An 18,764-nucleotide genomic window follows, 5' to 3' on the forward strand; every position below is an offset into this window, starting at 1 on the left:
TTATTATAATGATATAAGTATGTTATCTTGTCAAGTTAATTCATGGTTCTGTTCTGATGGTAGCAAATTTACTGATTTTTGATGGTAACAAATTTACTGATTTCTTTACATTTCATTGCAATTTCAGGATTCTCATGTTACATTTCTTTGCAATATTACTACAATCAAGAAGAATAGGTACGAATTACGAAGTGTCGTAATTCCATCTTTCTAGCTAGCAAGTGACATATGTATCTAAAATTTCAATGACAGTGTATGGGATATGGCCTATTCCTAGCACAATTCAGAATTTCTTATATGTACATTGGATAATTCCCATATATCGTTAGATTTCTTTGCAATATTACTACATTTTATTGTCACATTGTTACAGTAATACTAGGTCTCCATAACAGTAAAACATAACTTGTTTTTCAATATTTACAGTAACAATAACATTGTTACTGTAATACGAGTCTTTCATAATAATAGCAATATAGTTTTATATTAATCGTTGTCAATGTTTTTCATGCTCAGAGGTGAATCAATTTACCAAGGATTGATTGCTATATCATATTTATACTGAAGAAGGGGCTGTATTATTAGTGAATTCGATGAGGTTCATAATCATCGGTCATCCTCTGTTAATGATCAAGACCTCCGAACACTTTCGAGTGATCTTTTCTTCTTTTCATAAGCAGATTTTTGCAGACCATTCAAAAGTTTACATCGACGCTACAAAGAGGTTCAACATAATGGAGTTTACGAGCTTTTAATGTTTTGTTTGTAATACAATAACGACTTTCATTCATGTATTTATTTTTCATAAGCAAGGCTGATTATTATTATAGTAACATTTTTGTTGTTGCATAACTTATTTATCAAGGTAACATTGGACAATATTAAGAGAAATATTATTTAGTTCGGTACATTAATACTTATACAACTAATCCTCATCCTGCTACTTTAAAGTGATAATGTTACTGTAACATCTTTTAATTTACTTCATCAAAGGGAGATCAATGTTACAGTAACACGATTACTGTAAGAAATCATTACAGTAACACGAGAACAACGATAGAGTAATAATTATCTTTTTCATTTAGTATATAACAGAGTGTATAAATTAATTTAAAAATGTGAAGGTAGAGATTAGTCTTTAATTATTATTGTATTAGTATTATCGTAACATCATTACATAAAGTTGACGCTACTACAATATTTCGTTATTGTAACATAATTGATTCATGAAAGTAATATCAGTAACAATATTTAAGTTTCAACTTGAATTCATTTCAATGACAAAAGGCAAGGTTAACCTGTTACATAATACCACAAAACACCAATGTTAAAGTTTACATCATAATCCCGCGCCAAAATCTCACAACAACGTTAAAAGTCTATACTAGCATTTCAACTTCAATAACGTTGTCATCTTCACGTATATCTTCATGTCGGTGTCTTACTCTTTGTTTGTATGTACCATCTTTTTGCGCAACTCGACTTTTTGTGTTGCTTAATCAAACTTTCTTCTTCGAATTTCCTGAAATTTAAAACAACATTTGACCATTATTAGTGTTCAACATCACTCTTTTGAGTTTATAACAATGCTATACCATTAAATTTAATTGGACAAAAGCACACAATATTATTTTATGATGTTACAACATCCAATATATAATGTTAAAATAATATTGCAAGTTCGATTAAAAAAATATTGACCTTTGCTCAATAATAACTGCATTATCTTGTGTAGTAATAATGTTACAGTATCAATGTTACAGTAACAATGTTACAGTGTCAATACAAGTACGCCATTGCTCCATTATCTTCGTAGAGAAACATCGATAATCAACTATACCAGTATAATTACACACTTGTATCATTATAACACTCTTATAACACCAGAGTAACACTATTACGCAGTAAAATGATACAACTATATCATCATAATAACAAACACATGTCATTAGAATAACACACTTATAGCATTAGAGTAAATTAATTATCCACTACAATAACACTTATTGCATTACTGTAACACCGTAATACCATTAGAGTAACACACTTACCTCTTAATGTTCCATTATCGCATCAAGTAACTACAAAAAGAACGAAGAAATAAGATTGAAAGAATTGAGCGCAACAGTTGAATAACACATTTATAACAATAAAAAAAACACATTATAACAGTAAAGTAAATTTGTTATAGCATGAGCATAACAAATTAACTAAGAGGATGACACATCCGACAACAATATCAGTGTTACAAATTAAAATGTGATTTGAACCAAAAATTATGGCCTGATTCTAGCAAAGTCGCTCATTTCACCACAACAATTGAAAGTCATCAAGTCAACAATGTCAAAACTTTGACAGATCAAACTAATCCGATAACAAGCGAATAAACGCATACAACTTTTACTAATATTGATCCTATAACAAGCGAATCAACACATAGAATTCTAATGCCTTTTGTTTCTATTGCTATTAAGCCTTGAACAGAGGAATAATCTATCAAATACTCAATCACGACATCAAAACTAGCCAAAGCTAGCAATATACCATATTTAATGAATCAAAACAGCTACTACAAAACAAAATCTACAAAATCGAATCAAAACCTCGAACGGAGGAAACATTGAGGTCGCAAATTAGAAGAATCGCTAAGGTTCAAGATAGTTCAATGACGACAAAGGAATTGGAGAAGAACAATCAGTGTGCTGGTTGAAGGCGGCGAAACGAGATCCTAACAGAAGTTCGGCAAGATCATGAGACGACGATCACCATTTCTGAAATATTCTCGAATCTCCACGAGAGATAAAGACATGCGAATTAGGGTTTACAGTTGTTGATGTTTGTTTAATTGGGAATTTTTGTTAATGACGAAAGAGGGAGAGTTGAAGAGTTTGGAGCAGAGAGAGAAAATTAATGGGCATTATATAAGATATTTCCGCTGGATCTGCTTATGTATAGACGGGTAATTTGACACTTTTACCCTTAGTATCACGCGCGCTACTATGGTCGTTGGATCTCCTTCATCTAACGGTTTAGGATGGTAGGACGGACTCATCTAAGAAGCTGGACTCACCGGATGCTCACTATATATATATATATATATATATATATATATATATATATATATATATATATATATATATATATATATATATATATATATATATAAGGGTGCGAGATCGCGTGCAAACAGTTGTTCGGTGCGAACTGTACGAACTTAATGAGAGCCATTAGATTGATTCAAATAAAAGGTCCAAATTACTGGTAAAATAAATCCCCAAATTTGATCCCTTAGTTTCCTATCTCTACCCCGTACTCTAACCTCCCTCTACCCACCTCTCTCATCACCTATCTCACCTGCTGCTGCCACCGGCAACCTTTGTCGACCACCACCGGTGAGTGCAATTCTAATTTCGTCACCACACAACCCGCATAATCGAGAGAAAGGTGAAGAATGACGGCAACCTATTCAGAAAACATCGGCGACGTCGACAAGAAGCACATCTTTGCGTTTCTATGGTGGTCGTGGTGCACGACGTCGAGTGATAGTTGGTTACGGTGGTGCGCGACATTGAGTTGTGTCTTGTGTGTGGTGTTAATTAAAATAGTGGGCAATGGGCGGTCTGTTGTTCACCGCTGTCGACTGGAACGCCTGAGGTTGCGACGATTGGAGAATACCATACTCGATTGAAATTGCTGCAACATTATAGTGGAAGTCATGCCCAACTATTCTAGTTTAGTTTTCATACTCATTTATCTGTTATGTAAAACTTGTTAGTTCATCAATTTCTTAGCTAATTGGATTTACATCAATTTGCTCATTTCCTGAGTTTTTCACCAATTTCTTCGTATATAATACCTAATAAATGTGATTTTATAAAAGTAGATGAGTATATGTATGTCCATTTAAAATTACAAATATGTTGTTTGTCGATGCGATTAATTCGATATTATGTTTACATTGCGATTAAAATTTGTAAAGTTGTTTATCATTTTGTGTTATCTCTTCACTGCAATTTTGTTTAGCTGACTCGATATTATGTTTAGCTCACTGGTTAGGTGCGAAATTTTGCCGTAAAGTGTTGGGAAACCCTCTAGTCTGTCGGGTTTTTGATGCTAGAGAACCCGAATTAGTTGACCTTTAGTCCTTGAGACTGTCGAAGTTACATTTCTCGTCAATCGACATTGTGTGTGTTGTCATTTTATTAAATTAAAAATTGCTAAATGTAGATGAAATGGACGTTGCTCTTAGTTTAAAATTAAAGGCAATGGCGAGCACAAGGAGCTCTATGTTGCTTTTTCTGTCATGCGAAGTATTCTTTCTGAGTGGTGTTGTATAAAACAGTTGAATTATCCAAAACTCATACTGAATCAGAAGAGTTTCAAGAGTTTTATGGCAAATGGAAGCAACAATTTGGTATAAAAGATGGACAAGTTCCACTCAAAACGCTTGAGAATTGGTTGATAAATCATGATCATGGTGGTGATGAATTCAAGGTTAACTTTGTTGTGTTTGTTGTTTCTTTGCTAATGAGAAACACGCAAAAGCCTTTGGTTAATCATCATGTTTTAAAATCGTTGATGAATGTTGATGAAATCAAAGATTACAATTGGTGTTCCTTTTTGTTAAAAAGTTTGCAAGAAAGCAAGATTGAGTGGGTGGAAAAGGAGACTCACTTCGGCGGGCCACTGTTGTTTTTGGAGGTAAAAAGTCCCAAAAAATATATTTGAAGTTCATAAATTAATTTAACATTGGAAGGTACGTTTTCATTCTCTTGTAATTAATTTTTTTTTTTTTTTTTTTTTGCAGCTTATCCATGTTGATCGCGTTGTTCATGTGGAACAAAAAGTTGAAAGAGATTATTATACGTTGGTAAGTTGGACTAGTAGTTTGTTATCATCGAGAGAGAAGGATGAGATGAAACGCGGTATGTTTGGAAATGGTAAGTTGGAAGCACCAATGGAGGAGGTGGTTGACAATACAGGTGTCGAATCTGTCTATCAAACAAAGGACTACACGGAGGAGTATATTCTTGATCTTGCTAAATGTATAACTAGTTTTGCTCAGAACATATCATCTGTTAAGGCTAAGTTAGAAAAAGGAGCATCAATAATTAAGGAGAACAGGACTGCTCAGAAGCTCTGTGATCATGCATTTAGTTTACTCAATTTATCAAATGAGCATGACTCACTGATAGTGAAAGTTCGTTGGTATTAATGTTTGATATTCCGGATGATGTTCTATTTCTTTGAGATTGATGTTAGTAATCATCCTTTGGTTGTTGAAGCTTTGAATAATGTAAACATAACTTTAAAAAATAGTATTCAGGTTGAAAGCATGTCATTGAAGAGGCCGATTTTTTATACATACAAAAAGGTAAATATGTTGATCATATTTTTTGTTATATTATGTTAACTTGGTGCTTAATTGTATTGTTCTTTAATTTGATACATTTCAACTATTCCAGAAGCCTTGTGCATTGAGAAAAGAAGGTGAATTAGTTGACAATGGAAATGAAGATAACAAGGAAGGGGTGTCAAACGGAGAGTCAGAAGAAAACAAAGTTGAAATAGTTGAGGTTGAAAATGGGAATGAAGACAACAAGACAGAGGTGTCAGAAGGGGAGTGTGACAACAAGAAAGAGGTGTCAGAAGGGGAGTGTGAAAATGGAAATGTTGACAACAAGAAAGATGATGACAAAAATGTACGAAATGATTCGAAGCATCTTTATGTTGATAGTGACGTGGAGAATGAGGAAGAAGCCAATACGGATAATCTTACAAATACCCTTGTATGTAGCATGTTATCTGAAGATTATAGTGAAGAACCCAAGGTAACCAATCCTAATCCAAGCTTAGATATTAATACTGAACTTGATTTACTAAGAGGAGACACTGACCCATGTACATAACTATCTAAGTTTCAGCACTGTATTGCTGACTACGTCTACTACACCAAGGGAAAAGGCACTGTTCTTGCTAGGTATATTTTATTCTACTCATTATGTTTCTTTTATTTAATCATTCTGTACATTTCGTTTGGGTATTATGTGCATTATTAATAAAGATAATGTACATATGTGTAATTAACTGACTTATTTTGTGTAACGTCTGAACCAGTGAGAAGCTCTTTGAGTTTAAGAATGTCGTGGGTACCCAATATCTTTTTGCATCTCTAAAACCACCTCGGTATATAGCAGATGCTGTGGTTGATTGTTGGTCAGCTTACTTGAATTTCAATGAACTTGAAAGAAAATCTTCAGCACCACGTCGATTCTTTGCTTCAACCCTCGTATTTGTATGTAAAATTTTATTTCATTCTATATTACAATAATTTTATGTTATACAAGTGTATATTAATAGAAGAATATTATGTTCTGTGTGTGCAGCAAGCATTTCAAGGGCAAAGGAAAGAATTCAAATTTGAAAGAGAATTGGAAGTATTCAAGAGGCATTTTAGAAATGAGTTAAATCATGCTGGGATTATTGATGTGACAAAAGTTGATATGGTTAGCTCAAACAATATATATAGTCAATACAAAGTGTTTTCTGCTGCTAATTTACTCTCGTAACAAATTTTATGTCTGTTGTATCTTCTAATCATTTCTTATATAAAACAGTTTTTTTTCCCAATAATATCCGACAAGTATTTTTATCTGTTCGTATTCAATATGGAGAAGAATAAGTTTATCATTCTTGATAATCAACAGCATGATGAAACCCCAAAAACTCGTTATGGAAACAAACCTTGGAATATGGTAATTGTTCAGTTGCCTTTCATTGGTTATTTTTTCTTTTACAATGTCATATTTTTTGCACGGTCTCTCTATACAGTTTGATCTGAATTTTTCCATGCAGCGTAATGCTTTTAAGAATATTTCAATGACATTGGTGATTTGAAGGAAAGAGTAAGAGCAATGGAGCCTGCTGTATTGAAAATGCCTTGGAGAAACCATCAAAATGTTGTTGACTGTGGTATTTACACAATGAAACACATGGAAACGTACAAGGGGGGTCAGTATTGGACTTGTGGGTTGACAAAAAACAACGTAAGTTTCTAAACAATTTATATCCAATAATTGTAAATGTACTTTTGGTTTAATTAAATGATCTTTCTTAAAGTATTAAAAGCACATTCTTGTTTATAAGTTACCTATCCTCAAGATATTTTAACTTTTGTAGATGGATGGACTTCGAATATTGAGAATCAAATATCTTTGCACTTTGGTTTCATCCAAGTGCAACATTGTTTGTGATGACGTTTGAACAAAGGTGAAGCAGTATCAAGAGAAGCCCTTCCCAAAGAAACTGGATTCGTCTAATGAAGAATTCTACGAGGGTGATGAGACTGTTGGGGATGAGAAGATAGAAGATGAGGTAGTTGGAAACAAAGAGAAGAGTACCGATGATATTGGTGTCCCTGACAACAATGAGACTGTTAGGGTTAAGAAGAGAAGAATGGAGGTAGGTTGTACAGAAGGGAATATTATACCAGATGGCTATGATGCTTCTGAGAAGAATGAGAACATGACAGATGTGAGTAATATAAATGAGCATAATCTGGTTGACAGTGGTGACACTACCAAGGGCGAAGTCATCAACAATGAAAATGTTCATGAACATGAAAGAAGTCAACCAGAGTCTCTTAGCATCCTTGCAAATCGTAATTTACTAAGCACAGATACATGCATTATTACTCCTCTTACTGAGTTTCAGAATTGCATTGCTGATTATGTGTCGTATAGTAGAGGAAAACATACCGATTTAGCCAGGTATATATATATATATATATATATATATATATATATATATATATATATATATATCTACTAATGTACAATATTTAAATTTAAAATGTTTTGTATCCTGTTTTGAGTTAACACTGGTAGTCCTGAACCAGGGAACTTCTTGTGCATATGGGTGAAATTTCTCTTCGGCATATTGAAATGGCAACGCTACGACAATCTAAATATTTAACGAGTGATGTGATCGATTGTTGGGCAAAACTTTTGAATGCCAAGGAATCTAGAAGAAACTCTTCCGAGCCTTATCGATTTTTTTTCACCACAATTTGTGTGTCGTAAGTCAAATATTTATATAAACTTATTTCAACAAGTAAATTTTGTAATGTTTTTTCCCTTGATTAACATCAAAAACTTTACTTGTCTTGCATACAGATGATGCTTCATGGAGAACTGAACACTGTTGAAAATTTTATCGTGATTAAGGATATAATGAAAGAAGAGTTTACCCAATTCTCGGTTAACCCAGATAGAATTGATTTGGTTAGCATTGACAATATACACTCTTTCTGCATGTTATATTTAATTTGCTTGTTGCCTAATTAAATCTTTTAAAATTTACAGTTCTTCTTCCCAGTTATATATAAAAGGCATTACAATTTACTAGTCATTGACAGCAACAAGTATAAGTTCATCATCATTGATAATGTGCATCGTGACGGAAAACCAGAAGAATTTTTCCACGATAGACCACTGTCTTTTGTAAGATTCTATGCTCTCTTTTGCTTAACAGCACTACATACTGTTCTTATTCATTATTGTGAATGTACAATGACTTTACATAGAGTGTACCTTCCCCAAAAATTTTGTGTCTGTCTTAATTTTCTAATTTTTGTGATATTGTACCTCATAATTATTAGTGTCCTAATGTTTTCTTGCACCCCTTCTTCGCCAGCGTAATGTTCTAGCAGAATACTTGAAAGACATCGGTGTTTCAAAGGTAAAAGTTGATCGCATTAAAAAACTGCAGCCTATTCTTGCAAAGATGAAGTGGAGAAACAACACTAACAAGACTGATTGTGGTGTTTACGTTATGAGACATATGGAGACATTTAAGGGTAATCTAAATTGGACCTGTGGGCTTAAAAAGGCGATGTGAGTTTTGAAGTAATACAATTATTTTTAATACATAATTCAGTACACATTTGTACATGTTCTAACCCCTTGTTTTCTTTATTTTGCTAGGATGCTCCCCTACTGATTCTGCGGAAGAAATACATTTCATATATGATTTCAACAGAAGGCAATGTATGTTTTGATGCTGTACTAAATAAGGCAATGGATTTCGTTCAAACCCACTGCCATGGGAAGAATATGACGATGAAGATGAGGAAGATGCTGAATTGAAGCTGTAAAAACTTTTTTAGTTTCGTTTGTGACATACATTTGTGTGAGTAATGTAACATATATTGAGGAAGCTGCGAGTCGTACAACCTGAAGTTTGAAAAAATTTTAATTCAAGAGAGTGTTATATTGCGGAAACAAATTTCAATAAAGTTTATTATGTTCTTACTGAACAACAATAATGTTTATTGTGCAAAACGCCTTAAAATTATTGTACTCTTGGAAAACAATTCGAATCAAGTTGATGATGTCCCTGCAGAACAACAATAATGAACCTTTAATACAAATGTAATATACTTTGGCTATAAGAGTAATGTACTTTGGCTATAAGAGTAATGTACATACAAGCCTTTAAGAATGTTCCTCGTAACAACAATAATGATCCTTTAATACAAATGTAATATACTTTCCCTATAAGAGTAATGTACTTTGGCAGTAAAATCGAATTGTGCATACAAGCCTTTAAGAATGTTCTCGTAGTGTATATTATGGATGTCTATCCTTGAATCAAAAATTTGCACCTTCCACTTCGTTATCAGATTCATCTTCTTCATCGTCGTCCTCCACATCATCAAATTCTTCTCCTTCATCGTCGTCATCTTCATGGTAGTATTTGGTGAATATGCAACAAAATGTAAATTAAATATCAGATTTTATAAGGAGAAAATGGCCAAAATGAACAACTAAATTGATAATAGATTTAATGTTAACCAAATATACATTGCTGAAATTCTCATCTGTTCCTTTAGAACAACCATAATGTTCATTGCACAAAGAGCTTATGTGCCTCCATATAAGATTGATGATTTTGGAAGGTAAACACTATGGGATATGCTTGTATAATTTAATAATTATTTAACATTAATGTAATATGCTTTAACAAGAAACCAAATTATACATACCTGTAAGATGGTTTGTTTCTTTGCAAGTCCTAGAGTTGTGTCCTTAGCGGCCACATGTTTTGCAGTACCTCTTCTCTTTTCCTCTCTTCTTTAGGGTTTTAACATTTGTGATTCAATTCTCTTACCCTTGGTCCTACCCTTGTTTTTAGATTTTTTAGGAACATGAATCACCAACTTCTCAGGTATTTTACAGCCCACATACTTTTCTATTTCTTTCATCTTGTCTTTCTTCTTTGCTGGTTGGTAGGCTTATCGCGTACCTAACAAAGATAAAATACCCTAGGCATAGCTAACAACAAATGAATGTAGTTAGGGAAGTAGGGGTCGATCTCAGGGAGACGGTGGATGCAATATGACAAGCTATGAGTAGAATTCTATCAAGGTCGGTCACGATTTGGTTTGGTTTGATTTGATTAAAGTAAAAGCAATGATGAAAAATAAGTTGTAAACAATTATGAATAAGGATCTAGGGGGAATGGGGTCACACATGTAGATTAGCATAAATTGATGTCAAATAAGACGAACATAAAATCAAATGTTGTTTAGGTTATTAGCAATTTCCTCTCGGTCTATTACCCGACCATAGAACGATTACTAACGAACTCTCGCACAAATTAGATCGAACTATTAAAACATACTTTGCCTAATTCAATTCCCGACTTTCGCTCTTAGGAAATGAATAACAAATTAATCAACGATTATGGCCAAACAATCAAAGATTAACAATATGAAACAAGCATGTATTATAAGCAACAATTTGATAATATAATTCTCTAATTCAACATGTGTAAATGGCTAATCAAACATGGCTTCCCCTCCCCTAGATTAAGAAACTACTCACACATAATTATGAGTAGACTAACAACAATAAGATGAATAAATATGAACATGGTAACAATATTTAAATTGGTCAAATAATAGCATAAACAATATTAAAATATAATAAAGGTAATTGATGTAAATAATGAGAGAATGGATGAAATTTAATTTGGAACTAATTATTTTATTATTTGATGTCTATGTCTCTATGTTTTTTCGTACTTCTCAAAAGCAAATCACCTCCATTATATAGGCGATCATTTGAGCTTTCAAATTTAATTATACATGTACGTTTAGAACAAATAATTAATATAAAAACATTACATATAAAATTATTCCTACGGTTTTGTGCTTTTAGTGCATGAAGTTTTTTCAAATAAAGAATGTTTCATGAATTAAAGAATTAATTTGAGATGTTTCATGTTGTAATTATCAGAATAACTCTTCACCCATGTAAATGTTGCATGCGTTTTGCTCGTAAAAATCCTTCAATGTAACATCATCAAATTGAATGCTTCAAGACTTGATGTTCAATGCACTAACTTCTACGAATATGCTTCTTTATTTTATCATTTGTAAAATGATGGTCTTGTCAACATTATTCAATATTTGGCTTTCATTTTATTTTGGACGGCTTCGTTTTTATTTTGTGGACTTGGAGATTTTGAGTCTGAGCTTGAAGTCCTTAATTGTTTTGCCAGTTTGTATTCATCGCCTCGCTTAGCTGTTTAGCTAATATCAGCATCAAAATAGCTCCTTCCTTCCATGGCCAAGACTCGTCTCAAGTAGCCTCGTGATTCTCGGTGAATGCCATAATGATAGGAAAAATCTGACAATTGCTTCATTTTCTACAAAAACACAATAATGCATGCAAAACACCTAGAACACGGAATTAGCTCATAAAATCATTTTATAAAGTGCAATTGTCATGTAAAATCGAGCTAAAAGAAGGGTGAAAATAATATAAAATTACGACACATCAAATTCCCCCAAGCTAAGCCCTTGCTTGTCCTCAAGCAAGCATACAAATAAAGACAAGGGCAACGAGTCACTAAATCTCATCAATTGCAAATCCCAACATCAGCTAACAAGCACAATGAATCATAATCCCAAAACAACATGGGCATGGGGAGAATGCAAAAACATGGATGAGATTTACATGGTAGCGTAGCATGAAAGACTTCATCTAAACTTTTCGGCTCTTGCATGATCTTTTGACAATGGACTCTCGCGGTTCACTCAAGCACACATCTGTATGTAAAAGGCAATTTATTTGAGTGGCACTCACCTACTCCGACTCATGAGAGTGCGCCCGCAACCTAATATGGTAATCATTCGACGTCCACAAGTCAAAGCAATCAAATGCAAGCATAGAAAGAAGCCAATGGTAAAAATAAGGTAAAGGGATATGGGTAAGAAGGGGGAACAAATGAATTATGGAAAGTGGTGCTAAGTTAAGCTAGCAACTAACCAAGATGTGCATGGATGCTCAATCCAAACTCCAACCCAATCCTAAGTAGAGGACATGAAGCCAAAATCAGCAATTCGACTTCCTTTTAATTCAAAACAAAAGTAAACTTCCCAAAAATCATGATTAACAACATAGAAGTTATTTCACAAACCTCTTCTCTTCTTCTTTTCTAAAAATTTTCAATAAATTCATTTTTTTTTCATTTTGATCATGCTTCTTTCTTTGATTTTCTTTCTTTTCGTCACTTTTTTTCAACTTTCTTTTTTTCAATTCACTTTTTTTTTTTTCATTCTTCACAAATTTCACTTTGTTTTTCTCAACTTCTCAATTTCCTTTCATCCTCCTTTTTCAATCTCAAGATAACATTTCAAGTAGACACAAAGGTACGAAAATCAGTAATTCCGCCCAACCAAGCTCACAATGACATAAGCTGAGCAATATCCCAATTAAGCACCCAAACACAAATGATAAAGTTAGTAGCTCAACAAGGTAGGCAAGTTTTTAATGTAGCTAGATATGAGGAAATGTGTGAGAGGGTTTCAAAATGAGCAACAATAGTCATGTGAACGGCTTCAAATGCTCGCAAAATATGAATGCAATGCTCGTTAGAAATGGGATAAAGACCATACTTATGCGTTTTGACATGACGTACACCATAAGGAGACCTACACACACCTAGATGAGACCGGATATAGATGCACCGGTCGTTAGAGGCTCTACCTTACCAATTTTTTTAGGTTGCCAATGTCAAGATCAAGCCTACTAGATCTAAATTCCATCCACTCACTATGTCAAGACATCCCCATGTATGCAAAATCCCGTCGATAAGTACGAATCATTAGCTATAAAGCTACAATTGGGATAAGCAAGGAGAGAAAATAGTAAGCTCAAGTGGGGATATGCATCATAATGTCACAAGAGAAGAACAATTTTTCAAATTTTTGATTTTTTTTTTCAACTAAACTACATGCAAAGCTAACTAATATGCTCTAACTAGATGCAAATTCCTCCCCCAAGCTAAACATCACATTGTCCCCAATGTGCACACAAGAAACAACCATCAAACCGTAGAAAACGGTTTTCAGCACATTATCCAGCAAGGTACAATACGTTTAATGGGGAAAGGGAACGAAAAACTAAATGCAAAGGAAGAAAAGCTTACTAAACGATCTAGCCTCCCCCAAGCTAGTATGTACAAGGGGGTCATACATTTCGTCATCAAGAAAAGGGCCATCAGTAGTGGCTCGGCTCATATTGGGTGCGTGATCACCTCCGGATCCCAACGCACCATCAAAGGAACTACCTCCAGCTTGGTAGTCACTAGCATAGTCATAAATACCCCTTGCACCACTTGAGCTGCCACCATAATAATCATAGCCTCCATAGCCGCCTCCATAGCCTTCAACTCCATAATCCGAACCACAATAGTATGGGTGGGTTATAAGTACCTGCAACATGATCGAAGAAGACGGAAACCCACCCTCTGGCGAAGGATACAAGGATGGGTGAGGGCCCTCGGGTGGAATAACATCTCAACATCTTCTTCTTCATCATTTGGCTCCTCTTGTGCTCTTCTTCTTTCACCTACAAATGACAATTCAAATAACAACTAAACTAAAAAGAAGTCTCTAATTCTACGAAAGCAATAAATTTTTCAAAATTACAACAAAACACGGGTTGCCTCCCGAGAAGCGCTGATTTTATGTCCCGCATGACGTAATGAAGCTTGAGAATTAATTCGTCAAAGACGGAAGGTCGAAGAAAACTTCCTCCACAACTCCAATGATAGCATTCTCATGATAAATCTTCAAACGATGGCCATTGACTTTGAACTTCTCTCCATTGGTGGTCATTACTTCAATAGAGCCAAGCTTGTTGACATTAATGACGGTGTATGGTCCGGACCACTTAGATCGCAACTTTCCCGGAAAAATCTTCATTCGGGAGTTAAACAAGAGCACTTTGTCACCAATTTGAAAATCTTTCTTGAGTATTTTCTTGTCATGCCAACGTTTTGTTTTCTCCTTATAAAGACGGGAGCTCTCATAGGCCTGCAAACGAAATTCATCAAGCTCATTAAGTTGCAATAACCTTTTCTCACCACATAAAGTAGCATCAAAATTAAGCTCCTTGATTGCCCAATATGCTTTTTGCTCCATCTCCACGGGTAAATGACAAGCTTTTCCATAGACCAACCTATATGGCGAGGTGCCAATAGGTGTCTTAAAAGCGGTCCTATATGCCCACAAGGCGTCATCTAGCTTCATACTCCAATCCTTTCTTGACTTGGTAACAACTTTCTCAAGTATGTACTTGAGCTCACGATTTGAAACTTCCACTTGGCCACTTGTTTGTGGATGATAGGCCAAGCCTCTTCTATGGGAAACTCTATACTTAGCAAGCAATGCATCAAGTTGTTTTTCACCAAAATGCGTGCCACGATCACTAATCACCGCCCTAGGGACACCAAAGCATGGAAATATGATTTTCTTGAACAAGTTTATTACATGACGAGCATCATTGGTTGGAGTAGCAATTGCCTCTACCCATTTAGAGACGTAGTCAACGGCGACTAAGATGTAACGATTACCCTTTGATGAAGGAAAAGGGCCTTGGTAATCAATACCCCATACATCGAAAATTCCAACTTCAAGTATCCCGGTTTGAGGCATCTCATGCCTCCTTGAAATAGAGCCGGTTCTTTGGCAAGCATCACATGTCATCACGAAATTCTTGGCATCTTGGAACATGGTGGGCCAATAGAACCCGGATTGGAGAATCTTAGCAACGGTCTTAGATGGTCCATGGTGACCACCATAAGGGGAAGAATGACAACCTTCTAGAACACCTTTCACATCCCATTGTGGTATACATCTCCGATACAATCCATCGGAGCAATGCTTGAACAAATAAGGATCATCCCATAGATAAAACTTGGCATCATGCATGAACTTCTTCTTTTGTTGATATGAAAGGTTTGGTGGCAACTCATGACCAACAAGATAGTTGGCAATATCGGCATACCACGGAGTATTTGAATCCACCATCATCAAGGAGTCATCGGTAAAAGAATCATTAATTGGAATATGAATACTTCCATCATCAAATCTCAAGCGGGAAAGGTGATCGGCAACAACATTTTCAGCCCCTTTCTTGTCACGAATCTCAAGATCAAATTCTTGCAAGAGCAAGATCCATCTAATAAGCCTTGGTTTTGCTTCTTTCTTTGAGAGTAGATGTTTTAAGGCGGCATGATCGGAGTGGACAATGACTTTAGATCCAATCAGATAGGAGCGAAATTTGTCTAAGGCATAGACAATAGCAAGAAGCTCCTTCTCGGTGGTCGCATAGTTTATTTGAGCTTCATCCAAAGTTTTGCTTGCATAGTAGATAGCATGGAGCACTTTGTCCTTTCTTTGTCCAAGAACGGCACCTACCGCATAGTCACTAGCATCGCACATCAATTCAAATGGTAAATTCCAATCCGGTGATTGGATGATAGGTGCAGAGATCAAAGCCTTCTTAATCCTGTTAAATGACTCAAGACAAGCATCAGTAAACACAAAAGGAGCATCCTTTAAAAGGAGCTCGGTAAGGGGCTTGGCAATTTTGGAAAAATCCTTAATGAAACGACGGTAGAACCCCGCATGGCCTAAAAAGCTCCTTACACCTTTAACATTCACGGGAGGGGGAAGTTGTTCAATAACTTGGACCTTAGCACGATCCACTTCAATACCTCTTTCTGAAACAAGATGACCAAGCACCACTCCTTCATTCACCATGAAGTGGCACTTCTCCCAATTTAAAACCAAATCTAGTTCTTCACATCTTTTCAAAACCTTGGTTAAGTTAGTCAAACATGCATCAAATGTAGTGCCATAGACACTAAAATCATCCATAAAAACTTCCATGATTGACTCAATAAAATCCGAGAAAATACTAGTCATGCAACGTTGGAAGGTCGCGGGTGCATTACATAGACCAAAGGGCATCCTACGGTAGGCAAAGGTACCATAAGGGCAAGTAAAAGTGGTCTTTTCTTGGTCATCGGGGTGAATTGGTATTTGAAAGAATCCCGAATAACCATCTAAGTAGCAAAAGTATTTATGACATGCCAACCTCTCTAACATCTGGTCAATAAAGGGCAATGGGTAATGGTCTTTTTTTGTGGCCAAATTCAACCTCCTATAGTCAATGCACATGCGCCATCCTGTCACAATTCTAGTGGGGATGAGTTCATCTTTATCATTTTTTACTACAGTGGTCCCTCCTTTCTTAGGAACCACTTGGACCGGACTTACCCATTTCGAATCGGAAATTGCATAAATAATTCCCGCATCCAAAAGTTTCATGACTTCCTTTTTTACCACGTCTTGCATGTTAGGATTTAAACGACGTTGACCTTGGACACATGGTTTATGATCCTCTTCAAGATGAATTCTATGCATGCAAAAATCGGGGCTTATACCCCTCAAATCATCAAGTGTATAACCAATGGCTTTCCTATGTGTTCTCAACACATCCAACAATGAAGACAATTGACTCTCACTCAAGTGGGCACTAACTATGACCGGACACATTTCCAACTCGTCAAGAAAAGCATATTTCAAATTCAAGGGGAGGGGTTTAAGCTCGGGTTTTTGTACCTCAACCTTGGTAGAAGTAGCAACCAAACCTATGAATTGAGAGCTTTCCTCCAATGGTAGCTCCTCTCCATCTAATTCTACCTCCAAAGCATCAATTTCTTCACTTCCAATATCTCCATCACCTGAAAAAGATTCCAACAACAAGAGTGCCTCCAAAGGATCTTTGCTTAAAGATCGAGGCAATGAGTCATCTACAATAACATCAACAACATCCAAAACATCAAGGAAATAACATGACTCCTCTAGCATTGGACTCTTCATAGCATTATTCAAATTATAAGTGACCTTGTCATCACCTACTTCCAATGTTAACTTACCATTCTTGACATCAATGACCGCGCCCATGTATGTAAAAATGGCCTTCCCAAAATGATTGGGATTTGTGAATCTTCGGCAATGTCAAGAACAATAAAATCAACCGGAATGAAAAACTTTCCAACTTTGACGGGCATATCCTCCAAAACACCCAAAGGGCGTTTTATAGAACGGTCTGCCATTTGCAAGGTGACACTAGTACATTTTAAGACACCCATGTTTAGCCTTTCACAAATTGAGTATGGCATCACACTCACACTAGCACCTAGATCGCATAAGGCTTTATCAATAGTGTAGGTGCCAATAGTGCATGGAATAGAAAAGCTACCAGGATCTTTTAACTTGGGAGGGGACTTATTTTGTAAAAGAGCACTACACTCGGCGGTGAACGCTATAGTTTCAACATTATCAAAAGTCCTCTTCCTAGTTAAAATGTCTTTCATGAACTTAGTATAAGAAGGGATTTGGGTGATTAATTCGGTAAAAGGAACGGTTACCTGCAAATTCTTCACCACTTCCATGAACTTACCAAATTGAGTCTCCTTTTGGGCCTTCTTTAATCTATGAGGGAAAGGTACTTGAATCTTTTCCGGCTCTTTGACCTGATCATCATTCTTTGGAGGAACATCCTCCATATCTTCCACCACTATTGGCTCATCAACTTTCTTTGAAACATCCTCAACCTTTCTCGACCTATCAACCTTGTTGCCATCTTCAACATCACCACTTTCCTTACCAACTACCCCACCATAATCGTTAGGCATAAGGGGTTCATCATAAGTGGTACCACTCCTCAAAGTGATAGCATTTGCGGTGTCATGAGGTTGTGCACCTTGAGGTGGTAATTGACCTTGTTGTCTTTGGGCACTTGAGGTGGCAAGTTGGGCTATTTGGGTTTCAAGCATTTTGATTGTCGCATCCCTAGCTTGATCGCTCTTTTGAATGTGGGCGGCCATATTCCTTTGTGTCTCAACCAGTTGTGTCAACAAAGACTCAATCTTATTTGATCCTTGGTTGGATTGTTGGTAATTTGATGATTGACCTTGAGTTTGTTGATTTTGGAAGGGTTGTTGAAAGCTTTGTTGGAAATTTTGTTGATAATGAGGCCTTTGAATTTGATTTTGAAAACCCGGTGGGGGTGCTTGAACATGCCTTGGTTGTTGTGGCACATTTTGGATTTGATGTTGTGGATTTAACACATTGGTGCTCTTGTAGGACAAGTTTGGATGATACTTTGTAGCTTCATTGTAGGTGTTGGAGAAAGGACTGAGATTTTGTCTAAAACTTTGAAAAGCATTCACCTCTTCAATAGATGCCCTACACAAAGCGGTGCAATGTTCCGCACCTCCACAAGCTTCACACACCATTACTTGGCTAGTAACATTCACTTGTTCATGAGATTGGGATGAGCTTGCTCCTCGGTTGTCCATTTGTTGTTGGAGAAGAGCCACTTGAGCTTTCAAAAGAG

This window comes from Silene latifolia, chromosome X, assembly GCF_048544455.1.
Source record: "Silene latifolia isolate original U9 population chromosome X, ASM4854445v1, whole genome shotgun sequence".
NCBI lineage: Eukaryota > Viridiplantae > Streptophyta > Magnoliopsida > Caryophyllales > Caryophyllaceae > Silene > Silene latifolia.